The sequence below is a fragment of the Dipodomys merriami genome, unplaced genomic scaffold, assembly GCF_024711535.1.
Source record: "Dipodomys merriami isolate MVZ:Mamm:240054 unplaced genomic scaffold, mDipMer1.0.p SCAF_12, whole genome shotgun sequence".
NCBI lineage: Eukaryota > Metazoa > Chordata > Mammalia > Rodentia > Heteromyidae > Dipodomys > Dipodomys merriami.
The window spans coordinates 22,455,745-22,475,802 of NW_027202493.1; positions in this window are offsets into that span (position 1 = coordinate 22,455,745).

A 20,058-nucleotide genomic window follows, 5' to 3' on the forward strand; every position below is an offset into this window, starting at 1 on the left:
TCAAGTGGTAGAGTTCAGGCCCCATGACTGACCAAAAAAAAAAAAAAAAGAATTTTATACAAGAGCAGGTATACAAGTTTATATACTTATATGAAGGGTTTTCTATCTTATTCATTATGAAAATGTGAAACAAATCTTCAAATTTTAGATTCTATAGATCCATCTCCATCTGTCTCTCTGCTTGGCACTTTTAGAATATGCACCTATTCTGAGATAGAAGGATTAAAGCAGGTTCAGGGTGGTCACATGACTTACCTGACATCTCTTAGCCAATTCATGAAAGAGCCATGAGTGGAATCCCTTTATGATGTACGTATGTATGTTTGTATGTACGTATGTATGTATGTATGTATGTATGTATGTATGTATTTTGCATCTTCCTGCTTCCAATCATGGCCAGCAAGACCTAGTTATCTGTTATAGGAATCAGACAGACCTTGAGGATCAGACCTGGAACTAGGTGTCTCTGAGAACAGGTCTCTAGAAAACACACTGAAAGGCCTTTACTAAGAGAAGTCTTGGAGGCAGAATAGTCTTTGCAGGCTATAGCTGAAGAATGAGCTAGTACCATTGGCACATATTGGAACTGGATACCATGAGGGGGGTTCCGGGAAGATGGAACTGGATACCATGCCAGGAGGAGAAATTTTGTGCCAAGGTGGAGATGGGGGGTTGGGGGGAGTGGTTCTTCAGGAACAAACTTTGTAAGCCGGGTACTGGTGGCTCATACCTGAAATCCTAGCTACTCTGGGAGGCTGAGATCCGAGGATCATGGTTCAGAGCCACGGGGCAGAAAGTCTATGAGACTCTTTATCTCCAATTAACCACAAGAAAACTGGAAGTTGTGCTGTGGCTCAACTGATAGAGCACTCACCTTGAGCTTAAGAGCCCAGGGACAGAGTTCAAACCCCACAACCACCACCACTACCAACAAAAGGAACAAGCTTTGTTTTCTGGGAGGGGGTATGACAGGATAAAATAAGAAACAATGTCTGATGTGGTTGGCACCAGATACTCAAGTTCAAGAAACAGGATTCAATAGACCTCTATAAGGTCTATTGAATATAAGGGCAAAGATGAGGTTCATTTGGGGAACCAAAACAACCCAGGAGGGACCAAAAAATCTGCCAGAGTGTTGAGTTGAGTCTACTATGTTGTGAGTAGTTTGGGCTCCAGAGGCCAAACACGTTGGGCCTGCAGATTTGGGATGGTGGGAGGGGTGGAACCGGGACAAAGGTGAAGTTGGCTGATGACACAGAACTTTGCACAGACTTTTAGCCCAGTGCTCTTTGCTGTCAAATATTTATCTGGTAGAAGTTCTGTGGCACTGGAGGCTTTTCACTCTTGCAATCCTGTATGAAAGGGGTCCAAAAAGGGTAAAAGGGTCCAACTTTTTGTTGTTGCTGTCAGTTTGGAGACGGCAGTTGTATTTACCCAGATTTGGCAATAGCATATTGGATAAGTTAAGCAAAGGGAAGTCCTGCCCTTCAGATCGGTTCTTCCATGGGCTGAGCCCATAATTCCTAGAAAAATGGGCATTTAAAAAGTGTAACGTAAGTCTTCCTTTCAAAAAGTCAAGTAGGAAGTAAAATGTGCAGTTAAAAGGCCAAGGAGCCCATGGCCACATATCCTTGGAGGACAGAAAGATGCAGATTGATGCCTACAATGAAGGCAGAAGAGAAGAATCAGAACGTGTGGCTTGATCTATCATTTCATTGCTCAGGGCAACCTGGGGATTATACATCCCAGAGAAAGATAAGAATTAAGTGGAATCATATCTTCCACAATTGTACTGAAGGAATGGCAGAGAATCATTCGCTTACAATTTAAGTCCACCATCCCTTCTTTCTTCCTTAGGTATATAGATCTTGGCTGAGGCCAGGTAGCTATAATCCCAGCATTAAGAGAGATGAACATAGCTGTAGAGGACACAGGTGCCTTTGGGGGAGAGAGCATCTTACCACGTGGAAGAAGACAAAGCCTGCCACCAGTTCATGCAGTTATCAGGCCACCTTGGACCACAGCTGCAGCGGCGTCTGAGTGCCTGAATAACTAAGCATGGTGAAGTGAATCCTAGGGAAGCAACTTTCTAGACAGCATTAGTGGTGCTCTCTTTTCAAAGGAGTCTTTCAAATGAGTTTCCAGGAAGTAGAGCTGTGGCTCAAGTGGTAGAGTGCTTGCCTTGATCTCAAGAGCTGAGGGACAGTGCCCAGGCTCAGAGTTCAAGCCCCACAACAGACAAAACAAAAACAAACCAACAAAAACCCCCAAATTACCATCAGGTAAGTTTCCACTATCATTCTCTTGAGTTTGTCACAGGCAGGGGCTGGGTAGTTCTTGAGACACGTTCAAGGCAACTTTCTTATGGTCCTGATTCAGAGAGTACTTGGCATATTATTTAAAGTATTAATCTTTTCAGAAACCAGGACTTCCTTAGCTCTAACTTTACATGGTCTTGTGTGTGTGTGTGTGTGTGTGCACACGCGCACACGTGCATGCGCACACATGCACGTGCAGATGTCTGCATGTGCCAATTCTGCCACTTGAACTCAGTGTCTCATGCTCTTGTTTTGATTTTTCACTCAAGGGTGGCACTTTACTATTTGAGCCACACACCTCCACTTTTGGCTTTTGGCTGGTTAGTTGGAGATAAGAAGCTCAGAGATCTTTTGGTCTGAATTAGCTTCTAACTGTGATCTTCAGATCTCAGCCTCCTGAATAGCTAGAATCACACACTAATCCAACGCTGCCTGGCTACATGGACTTTTCTGACCAAGCTGCAAGTCATTCACCTCTTGGCTTCAAAAACGTGGTACAAGGTGTTTTTATACAGGATCACCAAATGTTTATTTAATATTTTACACCTGAATAACAAGTCTCTGTAGAAATAGAAAACTACTTTTTTTTTTAAGCTTTCCTTTGACTCCTTGAAAAGTCTCTCTCACTAAAAATGCCTTTGCATTCCTCATACCCTGTAGAAAGCTGCTTTTGGTTCTGGTATTAAGCTTTCTTTAGTCCCCCAATCTCTTTTCTTTGAGATATTCCAATTCATCTTCATCCATCTTATCTCACTTATGAATTTAAAAATTCGAATGAACTTCCACATTTTGGTAGTTTAAAGCTGAAACCAGACTCTAAGTTCTGCAAATATACAATCCATTCTCTGTATCTATAACAAAACCCAGAAAACTAGTTACTTTTAAAAAGAAAAAGTTTAACTCAGAGTTCTGGAGGTTCAAAGGCTTGGTACTGGCACCAGGTTGGCCCCTGGCAGATGGCATTGCAGTAGGTATGTGCGTGATGAAGAGTAATAACAGGAAGTCTGAATACTCTCAAGAGTAAGTGCCCAGTGAACACCTCCCACCATGCCCCACATCTTAAAGGCCCTACTATTTCTTCACATCACTGCACTGGAGAACATGATTTCCAACACATGGACCTTTGAGGAGCTACACTTAAAATCAGTTCCAAACCACAGTAGTGAGGAACAGAATTTTTGTCTGTTGTGTTCCAACAACAGTGCCCTACAACTGTGCCTAGCACAGAGTCAACAAATCTATGATTAATTAGTGAGTGGATGATAGAAAACTCAGGAAGGATGTTGAAAGTAGGTCGCAATAATAAAACTTTTTAACCTGTTGATTTGTTTAAACTCAACTTCTGTTTAGAAAGATTCCCCTTAGCTGTGTTTCATTATCCTTCGTGTTCACAACTGTTAGAGGGTATGCAGTTTAGTTGACAGGAATAGAGCTTTTGATGTTACTATAGGTTGAATTGTGTACTCCAAAAAAATAGGACTTTTTAATCTTGTGTGTGTATGTGCATGTGTGTGTGTGTATGTGTATGTGTATGCTCGAGTGCATGCCCATGCATGCACGTATACACCAGTACTTGAGCTTGAACTCAGGGCTCTGAATTCTTGTTTGGGTTTTTCTGCTTAAGGCTGGTGCTCTATCACCTGAGCCATATCTCCACTTCCAGATTAATGCTGCTTAATTAGAGATAAGAATCTCACAGACTTGGGGCTCGGGAGGTGGCTTAGTGGTAGAGCGCTTGCCTTGCATGCCTGAGGCCCTGGGTTTGATTCCCCAGCACCACATAAGCAAAAAAAAAAAAAAAAAAAAAAAAAAAAAGAATCTCACAGACTTTTCTGCCTGGGCTAGCTTTGAACAGTGATCCTCAGTTGTCCGTCTCTTGTGTCATAGGCTTGAACCACCAGTGCCCAGAGAGACTTCCTATATTTTTAGCTCCACAGCACTTCAGAATGGGACCTTATTGGGAAACAGGCTCTTTATAGATGTCATCAAGTTTAAATTAGGCCATTAGGGTAAAACATACTCCAATATAACTTGTCCTTTTAGAAAGGGGAAACACACACACACACACACACACACACACACACACACACACAGAAGATAAAGCAAAGACACATGAGGGAGATGGGCAGGCGTGAAGACGCAAGTGGAGATCAGACTAAGGCCACCACAGCGATGGAATTCCGGAGCTACCAAAAGCTGGAAAGGTCAGACAACAGCTCTCGCTCTTAGATCTGCTGGCATGTGATCCATCATGATTAGCCTCCAGATAGGAAATTAAAAAATATTCTGTTAAGCACCCAGTTCATTGTTCCCTATTACCTCAGCCTGAAGAGACTAACATAAATAGGAAGCATCCCCCTACCAGGAAATTAGACTGATTTGCATAGAGCCAGACACCCCAGCCTCCATCCTACTCTATGCTGGCAGGTGAAGCTGGTGATTATGGTAGGACATGATCCTGACAATGATGGGCTGAAGAGCAGGAGGATGCTGGAATAGGACCGAGACACCAAGGAGGCTTTGCTTCCTACCTGGTCATAACCTTGCCTCCCCTTCTCCCCTCTCCCCGCCCCCTCCAGGCCTTCACATTGTCACCTTCAAATGAATTTCTGAAGTGGAAGTGTTCCCAGCTCTAGCTGGTGCTCCACGTTTCCTAGTTCTATGGCAGAGGAGAGGACAGTTGAAAACATGGTGACTACGAAAATATTTCCAAAACAACTATGAATGTGCGGGGCCCAGTTCAACCGTTTAAAAACTTTGTGTGTCCATTAGCTGGGTTTTCTTCAGCTTTTTTTTTTTCTGCCCTGAATGATGTCCATTGATAAAAATGAATGGTGAGTCTAGTGTAGCGTGAGCAGGTGACAGGCCCCCAGTGGTAATGATTCATTTGATGGTAGTGGAGGCCTCCCAAGTTCAATTCTAGACTAGAGCAGGGGGCAAAAATCCCCGAAAGGAAAAGGTCCAAATGAAAGCAATTTTTAGTCTCTTGGAGAACAGAGCTTTGCAAAAAGTTCCCAAATAATACATCACTGGCAAACTTCTTGTCACGTCTGCCACTTTGGTCCCAGTGGAATTTTATGTGAAATGGATAAACTGTTATAAATAGTCATCAGTTTTGCAAAAATTAGATGCAGACAGAGAAGCCTGTGTCCTGTGAGAGTTAACATCTCGAAACACTCAGATTTGGAAATAATTTACTGCCTCCAAAATCAACCCCGGGGTATGTAATTATTGATGTGTGTAATAATGCAGGTGTGGCAACCTCCTCTCTGCCTAAAATGTGTATGATACAGGAGGATAGTGCTGAAGGAGTCTGGGCAGAACACAGGAGTTCTTCAAAACAGAAATGAGGACCTGTGAAACCCCTACTTAACTCAGGAAATTAGAATATGACTAAATAAAAAGGTTTTTTTTTTCATTTAATTCAACACATCCTTATCAGAACCTACTGTTTCCTAGAGCTAGATATTGGAGATACAGGACAGACATTGTTCCTGTGTTATTAAGCTTAAAAGTTCAGACAAAATACTGGAAATTAAAAGAACTGTGAAGCAAACAGAATATAACACGGTTGTTTGACTTTCAGAGTGTGATTTAGGACCTTGATAATAGACTTTTGAAAAGAAGAAAATGACACCTATCAGATTGGGAAGGTTATAGCAAAGCCAATTAGCATGCAAAGGTTCTGAGACGATGAAATTAAATGTCTGCTCCTAAAGGAGAAGGAATTATGGGAAATATGGAGAAGAAAAATTTACAGATAGAACCCAGAACTAAGGATCTAGAAAAACCAAGGACAGAAATTTGCCTAATATCATTCATTTATATTTATATTTATATTTTCAAAAGATCAGAGAGACTCATTGTATTTCCTTCCAGCAAGGCAGTGGATAAGAGGAACTAAAGCCAGGAGCACTGGATAGCCGTATATGTAAAACTCTCTCTGTCTGTGTCTATCTCTGTCTTGGTCTAATGCTGTCTTTATCTCCACCTCTGTCTCTATCTCTCATACACACATACACACATCACACATACTCATTATATAATAGTGTTTGTGAGCCAGGTGCTGGTGGCTCATGCCTGTAATCCTAGCTACTCAGGAGGCTAGGATTATAGTTTAAGCAAGCCTGGGCAGACAAATCTGAGATACTCTTTTCTCCAATTGACTGGCAGCAAACAAACAAAATCAGTACTGGAAGTGTAGCTCAAGTGCTAACCTTGAGCATAAAAACTGTACAAGAGTGGAAGACAGTGAGTTCAAGCCTCAGAACCAGTCTCATTGAAATTGTGCATGACCAAAGTATTTTTCCTGAGTAATATTTCTATCTTAAACAAGAATTCTGCTTTTATATTAACATTTTTCTCCCTGCATTATACACTATAAGAATGTTTTCAGGGCTAGGAAGGTGGCTCTATGGTAGAGTGCTTGCCTTGCATGCATGAAGCCCTGGGTTTAATTCCTCAGCACCACATAAACAGAAAAAGCCAGAAGTGGTGCTGTGGCTCAAGTGGTAGAGCGCTAGCCTTGAACTGAAGAGCTGAGGGACAGCACCCAGGCCCAGAGTTCAAGCCTCACGACCAGCAAAAAAGAAGAAAAAAAAAGAAAAAGAAAAAATGTTTTCAAAAGAGGTGAGCTAAGTTTTTTCCCATTAGGCCCCACATCTTCACTATCTCCACATCTTGCACACTTTTCTCAGGGAAAATGTTCTGTAGGAATCCACAATGTAGAAACAAAAGCCTTCCTTTAAACCAAGCAGAACTATCTGGATTGATTCCATTCCTGTTCTTTCAAAATACTAGAAACTGTGTGTCATACAATGAGGGAATTGCAGATTTCGCTGGGATGTAAGAGATATGTTATCCTATTTCACTCATTCACTCATCCACTCAGTTCACCTGGTCTGTGTCCTCTGAGAAGCCCAGCCCATAACTACTTCTCTGCACTACACCTGGCCGTACCATCCTCATGTCCTGTTGTCTGTCCCCTCCAGCAGACCAAGAGCTCCGTGGGAGGCTGTGGATCTATTCCTAGCACCGGAGGGTCTCTAATACTTACCTGCTACCCCAAACATAAAACACTCCACTAATACTTGCTGAAAGTTAAACGAGGGCTAAATACATGGATGAATAAGTGAAGGTGGAATGCTTTCAGCTCTTCAGAGTTGTATACTCATGTCTGCTCTAGTCTTGTCTTAAAATACTGACAATAGAATTCAGATACCATTAAAGGTTTGCCCACCAGCAAAATCTAGCAAGGAATCTTACACTGACCGGAGTACTCACAAATATTTTCTACATTTTTATTTCTTATTTTCAACAGGTAAAATGTGTACACAATTCCAAAGTCTAAAACAAAGTAACAAGGTACACCTTGAGAAATCTTATTTCCACCTGTCCTTGGGTCCTCTTTTTTTTTTTCTAGCCCTTCGTCCTCTACCCTCTTCTGCTAGAGGGACCAGAGTGAAGTCTGGAACAATCCCAAGCTGTACCCATTGTCTTGGTATAAATATCAGTAGAACATCCTATTTAGACAAAAAGTATTGTGGTTGCCCTATTTATAGATAAGCACTTTCAGTACTTGATTTAAACTCATCAATTTATTTTTGTCATTATTTTGGGGACACTTGGAACTGAACCCAAAGCTTTATGAATCCTTAGCATAAGCTCTACCACTGAGCTATACCCCCAAAGCCCCTAGCTTTCTTTTCAGGCAAAATCAAACTTATTTCACTGTCCATATTCAAACACCTGGCTCAAGCGACTCTTCTACCTCAGTCTCCCAAGTAGCACATAAAGATAGGTTTGCCATCTTGCCTTTCTCTCTCCCTCTTTCTCTTTCTCCTCCCTTCTTCCTCCCCTCCCTCTGTTCCTTCCTTCCTTCTTTCCTTCTTGTTTCTGGAAATGAAATTCTCCCTATCTCAGCTTTCTTAGTAGCTAGGATTATGGGCTAAAACTACCATTCCTGGCTAAAATATTTTTTTATTCAAAAAAGAAAAGGAAGAAGAAAGATGGTCACATCTCTTTAATCTTTTTAAGTTGATATATTAATTGTACAAAGGCATCTCACTGTGCTGTTTGCGTGTGTGCGTAAAAGGAACTTTGATCAAATCCATTCCTTGCTCCTCTTTACAGTCCCCCCTTGATATAAATGTCCTGTGTCTTTTTTGCTACTACTAATGGACAAAACAATTGGGTCAGTTCCCGTTGTTTGTTATTACAATCCCTGCGGCAATTCTGGAAAGAGAATGGAGAGCTGTATCCATCAGAAAATACTCAGAAGTAGAATTGGTGAGGGAATGGTGAATGCATGTATAATTTAGATAGATACTGTCAAATTCCCCGCCCCCCCTCCACTGAGTCCTTGTGATATTCCATAACCCTAAGGCAAAATAAGAAAGACCATGTTTTCCTATAGCTCTTAAATGTCCCACAGACTATAGGATTTGATCCAAAATGAGAAATGATGACCAATGGGAAACATTCTTGGCTTATCCCTTTCCCAGAATTGGAGCTGTCTCCCAAGATTTGCCAAAGAAAAGCTAACACATGAATCACTTGTTCCAACAGTGGTAGAAACAGATACTTGTCTTTTTCGAGCATTCTTTATAAAAAGCTTTCATCAGCATCAAGAGCTGTCTGTTTCTTGTCTTCTTTTCTCCATGATCTTCCAATAATCCAGTGGTAGTTCTTTAGCCCGACACTTACAGAAGACTATTAAGAACTATGAAAGAGTCCTCTGTCATTGTGTTAAGATTACAATCACCAAGAATATAGCATTTGGGAAATACATATCTGTCAACCACTACTTTTCTAACCCTTTGATTTAATGAGATAGGTTGGTTAATTGTCCACATCTTGCAGTTAAATTGTCCTTACTAGAATTAAAAAAATAATAATCCCAATGGAAAGCTAAAAGTAGGCTGTGCTTAATCTATTTATTTACTTTTTTTTTTTTTTTTTTTTGCTTATGTGGTGCTGAGGAATCAAACCCAGGGCCTCATGCATGCAAGGCAAGCGCTCTACCACTGAGCCACCTTCCCAGCCCCCCCCCCCAATGCTTAATCTATAGAAAACTTCCAAATTTCTCTTACTTAGATTTTTACAGAATATTGCTATCCTTCGTTCCTTCGTTGGTTCATTCGTTCCTTCCTTCCTTATTATTTTTCATGAGTTAAAATATTTTAGCTAGTTGCAATGGCTTGTGCCTGTAAACCTAGATACTCCTAGGTGAGATCAGTAGGACCCTGGTTCCAGGCTAGCCCAGGCAAGAAGTTCATGAGATCCCATCTCAACCAAAAAAAGCTAGGTATGGGTGGATGCACCTGTCATCCAGGCTGTGTGGGATGCATAAATAGAAGGATCATGGTTCCGGTCTATGAAAGAAATTGCTGGCACTATAAGAGAAGTCACCTCAGGGTTAGAAAGTTTCTTAGTAAATTATTAGAGAGGAAGTTTGAGGCTTTAGCTCTGGAGTGATCTATGCTCCATTATGGAAGGACTTTGAAACTGCTTTTCTTGAAATTGGAAGTTTTACATTCTGATTTCTAAAGATTCTCTTCCATCCAAAAAGTTCCTATTAGCCAAGAAATGTCATCACTGGATGGACTTACTTAAAGGAGATGTATTTCCTCAGCCTTGAGACACCGCTTTTGTCTTGTGAAAGCCCATGGTTTCAGTGCTAGTCTCAGAGTTGAGACACAAAGCTCACATTTCTCAGCCTGGCTAGGTTCTCACTATGTGATAGTTTATGGCCTCCATTGATGGAAGCTTGTTGAACAAAATCAGCCACTGCAAAGATTTCCCTGAAATAACAGGTTTCATTTTCTTGTTGGTTTTTGTTTTTTTTTGGTTTGGGTTTTGATTTTTGAGACAGAGTTTTTACTATGTAGTAAAGGCTGGTTCAGAATCACGGTATTCTTACCTCAGCCTCCCGTGCTGGGATTAGAGGTGTGCACTACCATGCTCAGCTTCTAATTAACATTTCATTGTTATTGTTGTTGTTGTTTTTTAAACAGATTTACAGGTCAAATCTGAATAAAAATGTGAAAATATAAGCAAAGAGAGTGTAAATTACACCGCTACTTTTCTGCTCATATGCTTTACAGATATTTCAAAGAATGATAACTGCAAGGTTTGCAGCCATGTAGAAACATGGGTCACTGATAACATGAAGATAAGTTGGCACAGCAATCTTGGAGAGGAATATGGCAACACAGGTAACATGGCTTTAAGATATAAATCCTTTCTTCTATGAATCCCTCTTCTAAGAATTTAGCTCAAGAAAATAATCAGATTAGAGTGCAGAACTGGCTACAAAGGTGTTTATAATAGGAGACAACTATACTTCCAAAGTATAGATTACACAGTGAGCAATTAGTATGCATAAAATGGAAATCTCTAAAGTCATTTTAAAAAAGTGTAAGTTATCAGACAGTGGTAGCTCGTGCTTATAATCCTAGCTGCTCAGGAGACAGAGATCTGGAAGCTCATCATTTCAGGCCAGCCCTGCCCTGCTCCCCCCAAAAAAGCTGGGCACCAGTGGCTCATGCCTAGCTACTCAGGAGGTTGAGATCTGAGGATCACGGTTCAAGGCCAACCCAGGAAGGAAAGTCCTTGAGACTCTTAACTACAATTAACCATCTGAAAACCAGAAATGATGTTATGGCTCAAGAGATAGAGTGTTAGCCTTGAGCTGGAGAGCTCAGGGACAGCACCCAGGCCCAGAGTTCAAGCCCCACAACTGACAAAAAAAACAAAAAACAAAATTTACTATACTCCATCTACAAATACAATTGGCAAAAAGCAAGGGCTGCAGGTATGATTCAAGTGGTAGAGTGCCAGCCTAGCAAGCATGAGGCCCTCAGTTCAAACTCTAGTACTACCAACTAATAAATAAATGAATCCAAATTGCTTGTCATAGAAACATTCCATAGTAACGTTTTCTGCATTTTTGTTTGTTTTTCTTAATAGTTTTGAGGTTTGAACTTGGGGTGTGTTGCAGGCCAGGAAAGCACTGTCTCAAGAGCTAGATCCCCAATCTTTGTATGCATTTTCTGTCTGTTCCCTCTCTCTTTACAATAACTGACACTACCCTCAGCTGAAGGTAACATCAGTAAAGACTGGGATACTCTCTTCACTGTGAGCCAAGTACACATTAGAATCCTTGGACAATGTGAGTGCATTTGCTAACAGTTCCAATAAACTCAGAGCACGTACCGGTTCCTCTAATGGCATCTAGCTGGGAGGTGATCATGGCGCTGTAGCTGACTCCTGCTGCCCTAGCTCTCATTCTCAGATAAACACCTCCCACTTTCATCCTTGGAGGAGTCTATCCAGGTACTATTTCCTTACTGAATAGTTTTTGTTTTGATTTCAAAGTGGGTCATGATCCCAAAGTGAACAGGGTACAGCTCACAACTTAGAAAGAAGAGGACAAGGTGCTGACTTAATCTTGAGGCAAGGGAGAGAAAGATGATTTTTGCTGCTAAAAGTCTTGTGAATCTAAGGGATCCGGCATTGCTTGCAAAGGGAACCATGCAGGGAATAAATATTTGAGTTGGGTCTGAAGAAGCTTCTTAATGATTGGAAATTTTCTCTAAATTCTCCCGAAATAATAAAAACTTTATCTTTTTAAAAAAATGGATGAACTTGTTCATTACATAAAATTCTCAAGCAACTCTTGTAAGACAGCTTCAATAGTATTAAATGAACAGAAAGAGAAGAAGGTAATGTGTAGGGATGCAGGATTCCCTGGAAGAGTGGTATTAAAGGAGTTCCATCCTAAGCTCTTGTATTCAACACATTCTAGGTAGATGCTCTTGAATGCATGTCATTGAGGCTTACATGGGAGAGCCCCATTCTCTTAGTCTTCAATCACTCATTCCGTTACTTATTTCACTGATTTAACTAATTCATTGAGTCTTGGTCTCACATGGGAGTGAGCTTGTTTCCAAGTGTCCTGGGTCCCTAGGAGCAATATACATAGTCAAATTGGGACACCCAAACCACATCAGTTATTTTGACAAAGAAAATTTAATACAAAGTATTCAAAACTGGGTAACAGTGACAGTTCCTTATTGCTGCTGACACAAACTAGCATAAATTTAGTGCAATAGACAAGACAAATTTATTACCTTCCTTCCATTCTGGAGATTAGAATTCTGAAATCAGTTTGACAGGGCTAAATCTAGATGTCAGCAGAATTATGTTCCCTTAGAGGCTCTACAGACAAGCTGTTTCCTTGCTCTTTGCATTTACTAGAGGCTACCGGCATTTCTTGTCTCACCCCTGCCACCTCCCCCGCCCCCCCCCCCCCCCCCGGCACTGTACCAGCCCATGCTCTTGTTGAGGTGTCGCTCTAACTTGACTCTCTTGAGGTTCCCTGTAATTGCAATGGGCCTATGGAGGTAAAACAAGTTAATCTTTCCACTTCTGAATTCTTAGTCACCTCTGCAAAGTACCTTTGGCCATGTGACATAACATAATCACAGCTTTTAGGGCTTGGATATGGTCACACACACACACACACACACACACACACACACACACACACACACACACACACACACACACACACAGCCAGAAGTATAGCCACGAAATGTAACTAGAACTGTGAATACACATGCAAACATTATGATGAAGAGTAAAATCTTTCCCACTAGAACTGAGAATAAGACAAGAATGTTCTAGCAAATAAAGAAAACACGTACAAATATAGACCAACAGAATACAGACTGGCCCTATCCACAAGCAAGTAAGATATACAGAAAAATTTAATAGAATATGCAGATAAATTATTAAATTTAATAAATGAATTTAGCAAGGTTGTTGGGTATATTGATATGCCAAGGAAATTAATTGTAGTTTTCTATCTCAATAACAAGCAAAAGAATAATCTTTAAATATATCATTTATAATGGCAATCATAATGGTAGGTGTAACAATCATGTATCATTTATAATCATTTATAATAATAATAATTTATAATCATAATGGTAGGTGTAAACCTGACAAATTGTATAAGACCTACATAGCATAATATAAAATAATAGAGAAATTTTAAAATAGTAAATCCTTATAATGTAGAATATATCCATCTCCCTGAATTAATCTATAGAAAAAAACACTATTTTTTTTAAAGAATGAATATAAAGTTTATTAGGAAAACTCAAAGGGCCATAAAGGCCCTACTAGGCATCCTTAATTAAGACAATGTGGTATTTGTTCAGGGAGAGCCAAATGAGAAGTTAAAAGAAAAAAAAAAGCCACTTCAACACCTCTATGGGCATTTAATTCTATCAAAGTTGCCATGGAAGAGCAATGAAAAGAGGATTTTCCCCCTTTTTTATGTTTTTTATTTTAAAAATAATGTACAAAGGGGGTGCAGTTACATAAGTAAGATAATGAATACATTTCCTATCAAGCACTGTTACCTCCTTTGTTTTCCCCCTATGGAAAATGTTTTTAATAAATATATCAGGTCAATTGAATATCCACTGGAAGAAACATAGAACTTGATCCCTCCCTCACACCATAGACACATCTAAACTTTTTTTTTATGTGTGAAAATACCGTACAGAGAGGTTACAATTACATGGCCAAGATAATGAGTGCATTTCTTATTAAGCATTGTTGCCTTCTCCTTTGTTTCCCCTTCCCATTCCTTCCTATCCCCCCCCCCGCCCCCACCAAAGTTGTAAAGTGCGTTTTTCTACATAAAGACTCTTCCATCTCATTGTTACAATGGGTCCACCTGTATCCCTTTAAACGATTTGTTTTTGCCCTTCTCCTCCACAAATTATACCAACATCAAATACAGTGAGAGCAGGGGTTATACCGTGGGGGAGGGACATACAAAGCAACAAAGAAATCATCTTATAAATATGTTAGAAATAATCACATGAAAGAAAAACATTTAATACTTATCTTGGGGTTCATTTCAAAGACTGGGAATCATATTTTCATGATCTTGAGATAATGAAATATTCTTTAGACAAGAAATTATGTGGACCACAGCCACATAATTGGCAAACATTTTGGAAAATCAAGTGATATTTTATATAAACAACACATGACTTTTTCACTTACAGTTATGCTTGGAAGAACCAAACATAAAATGGTGCTTCATGCTTTGTCTGTGGTATGAGATCAGGGTTAAGCTGTGTTTTTCAATATGGATAAGCTCAGTTTACCAGTGGTCAATGTCAAGATAGTTACTATAGGAAGGACTGAGATACAGGAGGGTACTTACTGGAAGAGGAGCATGTGGGTCCCCTGTGTTGCTGGCAATGTTCTACTTTTTATAGGAGATAATTGTGTGTGTGTCTCTGTGTGTGTGTGTGTGTGTGTGAGAGAGAGAGAGAGAGAGAGAGAGAGAGAGAGAGAGAGAGAGAGAGAGAGAGAGAGAGAGAGAGGGAGAGAGAGAGAGGGAGAGAGAGAGAGAGGGAGAGAGAGAGAGGGGGGGGGAGAGAGAGAGAGAGAGAGAGAGAGAGAGAGAGAGAGAGAGAGAGAGAGAGAGAGAGAGAGAGAGAGAGATGCTTGGAAAATCCATTGAACTGTGGGTATATATACAATTTGCTCACTTTTTCCTAATGTGTTACTTCAATAAAAACTTCCTTGCCTTTAACACTGAAAATGTGTTTGTTTTTACGGGCAAGATGTGACTCCTGAAGGCAGCAGATAGAAGGATCTTGTTTTTTAATCCAACTAGACAGTCTATGTTGCTTAATTGGAGAGTTAAGTCCGTTAATGTTGATAGATAGGACTGAGAGGTATCTGGGAGTTCCTGCCATGTTATCCACCTTCTTGGGGGCTGCGAAACTGTGTTCTTCCTATGGTTCTTGGATTCTCAGTTTGGGTGCAGTTTCTTGGCCTTTATTGTGGTCTTATTGGTTTTCTATGTGTAGGACATCTTTAAGAATCTTTTGTAGGGCTGGTTTGGTGGAGATGTATTGTTTCAATTAATTTGTGGAGGAGAAGGGGAAAAACAAGTCGTTTAAGGATACAGGTGGACCCATTGCAACAATGAGAAGTACAAGTTGTCATGTGGAAAACGAACTTTACAACTTTGGTGGGGGGGGGGAGGATTAGATGGGGGAGGAGGATGGGAAGGGATGTGAAGGGTAAACAAAGGAGGAGGCTACAATGCTTGATAAGAAATGTACTCATTATCTTGCCCATGGAATTGTAACCCCTCTGTACAGTATGTTCACAATAAAAAAATAAATAAAAATAAAAAAAGAAGGAATATTTGGCAGTCAACATCTTAATCATTTAGGCATGGTTTCTCTTCAGAATTTAGAATGCTGGGCAAAGGGAGGGGAGGCAAAAGTCACTTAGCCAAGTAACAGTCCCCTCTGAGCGTTATCAAGTTATGGTGGCTGTTGGTAGCGGTTCCACAGCTGTGGTGGCATGGTAACAGCTATTCATTTGTCACATATTTACATATTTCAGTGAATTCTTTTTGTCTTCACGTGGACTGGCTGATATTCAGAATTTTCTGATTAAAAAAGTAAATGTTTGGGGGTTTTTCCTTAATTTAACTTTTATGAAAAGGATGACATTGATCAAGACATATTATACTCATAAAATAACATGTTGAACTGAAACCTCTTTGTTCAGCCACTTAAATGATGGTTTACACTTTTAAATAAATAATTAAAAAAATAAAAAATAAAAATAAAAACTTCCTTGCAACTTCCTTTTTCTTACACATCTAAAACAGTAATAAATGCATTTGTTTGCTTTCTTCTAACCATTCTAATTTATTTCTTTTTGCCAACTATCATCACATCATAAATCTTTACAAATTGTTTTTGGGATTATTTTTGAACCGAGGGCCCTCACTTGCAACGTAAGGCCTCTACCACTTAAACCATACCACCAGCCTTTTTTGCTTTTGTTGTGTTTTTTCCTTCCTTTTTGCCCTGGCTGGCCTAGGCCATGATCATTCTATTTGTGCTCCCCACATGGCTGGTCTAACAGGTACATACCACCACATCAGTTTTTATTGCTGGTATGGGAGTCTCATGAACTTTATTTTTTTGTCCAGGCTGGCCTTGAACTGTAGTCCTGACCTTCTTAGCCTCTTAAGTTACTATTATTACAGGCATGAGCTACTGCACTCCATCTTTATACATTTTGTTAGTCACCTAGTGCATGCCATGTACTTCTGCTAGACATAGTTGTGTATATTAATCATCGCAACAACTCTGTAAACAAGGAAGTTATTCTAACCCAGGCATAGAGAAGTTACACGGGTTGCCCCAAAGTTAAGCTTCTAGCAAACAGCCGGTGTCAGATCAAGGATTACTCCTGATGCACTTGCTGCATTCCATCATGCAAAATTCAGATATTAAAACAGAAGACTCCCAACACTTACCAATTCAATGGGACACTTTATCTATTTTAAAAGATTCTATGAGAAAGATTTGCCCAAGCAAAGTGAAAGAAATCATACACATGACTTGTTTTTTTTTTAAATTGTGAAAATACTGTACAGAGGGGTTACAATTACATGGGCAAGGTAATGAGTCCATTTCTTATCAAGCATTGTAGCCTCCTCCTTTGTTTCCCCTTCCCATCCCTTCCTCCCCCTGCCCCCCCACTCGATCCTCCCCACCCCATATGCATGACTTGTTAAACCCCACTTCTCAATGTCCACCTGCCTTGTCACCTGTCACCTGTGCTCTCATTTTAGATTACTCTACTTGTGGTGTCAGAGCTGCTGTGACACAAATCTAGTGCAAATTAAATGAACACAATAGCATTTTCCATCAATCAGATTAGCAAAAATGTCACCATGCTCACTCTGTCCCACTTTTTTTTTTTTAACTTTTAGCAGTAGGGGGGGTTTGAACTCAGGATCTTTGCTTTTGCTGAGCAGGTACTCTACCACATGAACCACTACCCCAGTTCCTTCTGCTCCATTTTGATGGCAGCTTACATTAGTGTTGAAAAGATTATGAGTTCTCTCTTTTGGTTCCAAGATTTTATTTCTTTAAAAAGCTGTCCAATTCCAGGTATTCTGGTTTACAACTGCAATCAGTTCTTGGGAGCAAAGATGGGGTGGATTATGATTTGAGGCAATTCTAGGGGTGGGGAAAGTAATGAGACCCATGTCAAACAATAAGCTTGGTATGCATTTGTTATCCCAGTTAATGGGAGTCATATAAAGGGGATCGTGTTCCAGGCTAGACAGGGCCAAAATCGAAACACGCTATCTGAAACATAACTAAAGAAAAAACTAGGGTTATGGCTTAAGTGGTAGAGCATCTGTCTAGCAAGAGTAAGTCCCTGAGTTCAAATCCAAGAGTTAATAATAACAACAACAACAACAACAATAATATAATTGTCCGGAAATAAGTCTTGAGGATAGGCCATTGGATTTCTAAAGACTATCAGAGTTGATCTGAGAATGACCAGCTGAGGTTAATCAAGGCACTGACTAATCATCTTGTCTGTAAGAAAGTGATACTAATTTTGGACTCCTCTTACATCATAGCAAAAGTGAAGATAATTCTAGAGCTTTGCAATATAAGAAATTCCCAGGGGCTGGATTTCTACATCTCCTTCCTCTCTCTAAATGATTGACCTTAAGTTTTTGTTCATTCTTGTCTGATCTCTACTGGGATTTGGGGAGGGAGTCAGACCTATGTGAGTAGCCCTCTTCTTGTTCACAGTGCACACTTCCCACCTACTCTGGGGAAGAGTTCGGATTTTGAAGATCTGTTGGAAGAGATGGAAGAGCTCTGCAAATGAGAGCCCAGTGTCTGTGTCTGTAGTCCTTCTGTATCCTTTGGCTTTGCATCCTATTTTAGGCATCATTTCCAATCCCTCCCTGTCATAAAACCCTGCCATCATCCAACCATCTTTTGAAAGTATATGAATATCTGAGTCCCCTAAAGGCTGAGAACATGTTTAATTCAAACTATTCAATAAATTTTTAATTGAGAATATGTGATGGATGACTAAAGCCAACTCTGGTGGCTTCATTTTAATCTGATTCCCAAGACAAGTTTTACTTTCTCTATTTCTCCCACAAAAGCTGACACTGCTGCTCACCCATTTCAGTTCTTCTCATCTCCCTCTCCCCTAAATCTCCAGCTGCCCGCTTTGGCAATTCCTCCTCTGCCCTCTACTCCTCTTTTCTCAGGATCTTACTCTGGGAAATCTATGTGGTCTGGTGGTTACAAAATCACCAGGTGGGGGGGAGGGGGGTATAATTGGGTGGGGGGAGGGGGGAGGCTGGGAAGGGAGGTGAAGGGTAAACAAAGGAGGAGGCTGAAATGCTTGGTAAGAAATGTATGCATTATCCTGCCCATGTAATTGTAGCCCCTCTGTACAGTATGTTCTCAAATAAAATAAAATAATATTAAAAAAAATCACCAGGAATTAGTTCAAATCCTTATTCTAGTTCTCAATCGTTGTAACATCTCTGACCCTCATGATCCTTATCTGTAAGTTAGGGCTAACCATAAAAACTATGTTGATGGGTTATTAAGAGGGAAGGGTGATGAATATAAAACATCTGGCTCAGAGCCTAACTGTTGGAGGATTCAATAAATGTTCATTTCTCATCATGTAACAAATAAATACAGGTTGTGATGTTATCTAGGTAGGCAATCCTTTTTTACTGATCTCTGTCTACCTCAAGGCCTGCTCATATGTATAAACTGGCCTGAGAAGTTAAATATGGAAGGATGGTTGGTTTGAACTAGAGAAGGAGTAACTTGAAAGTGTCAAAAGCTTCTCTACCCTGGGCAGCTCCAGTTTAGAAAGCTCTTCCATGTGCCTAAGCCTTTCTACCCTCCATCAACCTAACCATCTGCTCAGACAGTGAACTTTAACAAGTCACGACATCACTGAGTCAGTTTCTATTCTTCTTCTTCTTCTTCTTCTTCTTCTTCTTCTTCTTCTTCTTCTTCTTCTTCTTCTTCTTCTTCTTCTTCTTCTTCTTCTTCTTCTTCTTCTTCTTCTTCATCATCTCTCTCTCTTTCTATTGTCTATCCATCATCTATCAATCACCCATCTTCCATCATCTACCATCTTTCTATCATTTTATCACTTATCTACTATCTGTCAATCTTTTATCATCTATCATATTTCTATCACCTATCATCTGCTATCCATCATCTATCTTCTATCTATCTACCTATCTATCTATCTCTGCAATGTGGGGATGTAATCTAGTGTCTTGCATATGTGAGTCAAGTGCTATATCATTGAACCACAACCCCAGGCCTCTTTTTTGCAATTGAATATTATTTAATATGCTATATAAAGAGCTCAAAATATTAAATAGAATGGAATACATATTCCCCACACACATTAAAACGAGAATTCTCAGAAAAGATTACAAATGGTCAACAAGAAATCTTAAACTACAGAAATTTAAAAGTAAGAAAACACATTCTTGAACTCTGGACCTGAGTGCTGTCCCTCAGCTCTTCAGCTCAAGGCGAGCACTCTACCACTTGAGCTACAGCACCACCAGGTCTCTTCAAAGAAAGAGATTATAGTCTTCTTTTGTCCTTCCTGTTTTGGGAGTGCAGACAATGTTCCCAGGGCCAAACAACCAGTTGATGAAGAAGGTCATTTGAGATTCCAACTCTTCAGAGGATCCATCTAGGACCCATAGGAGAGGCCCTTACTTCTCCTTTGCTCTGGAAGCCTTGTCCTCCTCACAAACGCCCAGTCACATCTTCCAATACCTTAGGCACTTGGTAGATCTTCCTAGTGA